This window comes from Octopus bimaculoides, chromosome 1 (assembly GCF_001194135.2).
Source record: "Octopus bimaculoides isolate UCB-OBI-ISO-001 chromosome 1, ASM119413v2, whole genome shotgun sequence".
Taxonomy (NCBI): Eukaryota; Metazoa; Mollusca; class Cephalopoda; order Octopoda; family Octopodidae; genus Octopus; species Octopus bimaculoides.
In genome coordinates this window covers 46851460-46851778 of record NC_068981.1, presented here as the reverse complement: position 1 = coordinate 46851778, position 319 = coordinate 46851460, and positions in this window count along the sequence as shown.

Here is a 319-nt window from a genome sequence, read left to right as displayed (position 1 = left end):
GGATGGATGGATGAATGGATGGATGGATGGTTGGATAGATGGATAGATGGATGGAGGGAGGGAGGGATAGATAAATAAATAGATAGATAGATAGATGGGTCAATTCAGATAAACGTATTTTACAATGAAGATTTCCATTTCTCTTGTGAACCTGCCATAATACGAATCAGAGAAATCAAGGAAATAGTAAATATCATCTCCTTAGCAAAATTAAAATATATTATATCTATCTATAAAAGCAACGAATGAAATGATAATTCCATCACTTTTGCTTATTTGTCTAACATCATTGAAGTGTGTGTTAGTTAGCGGGGGGGGG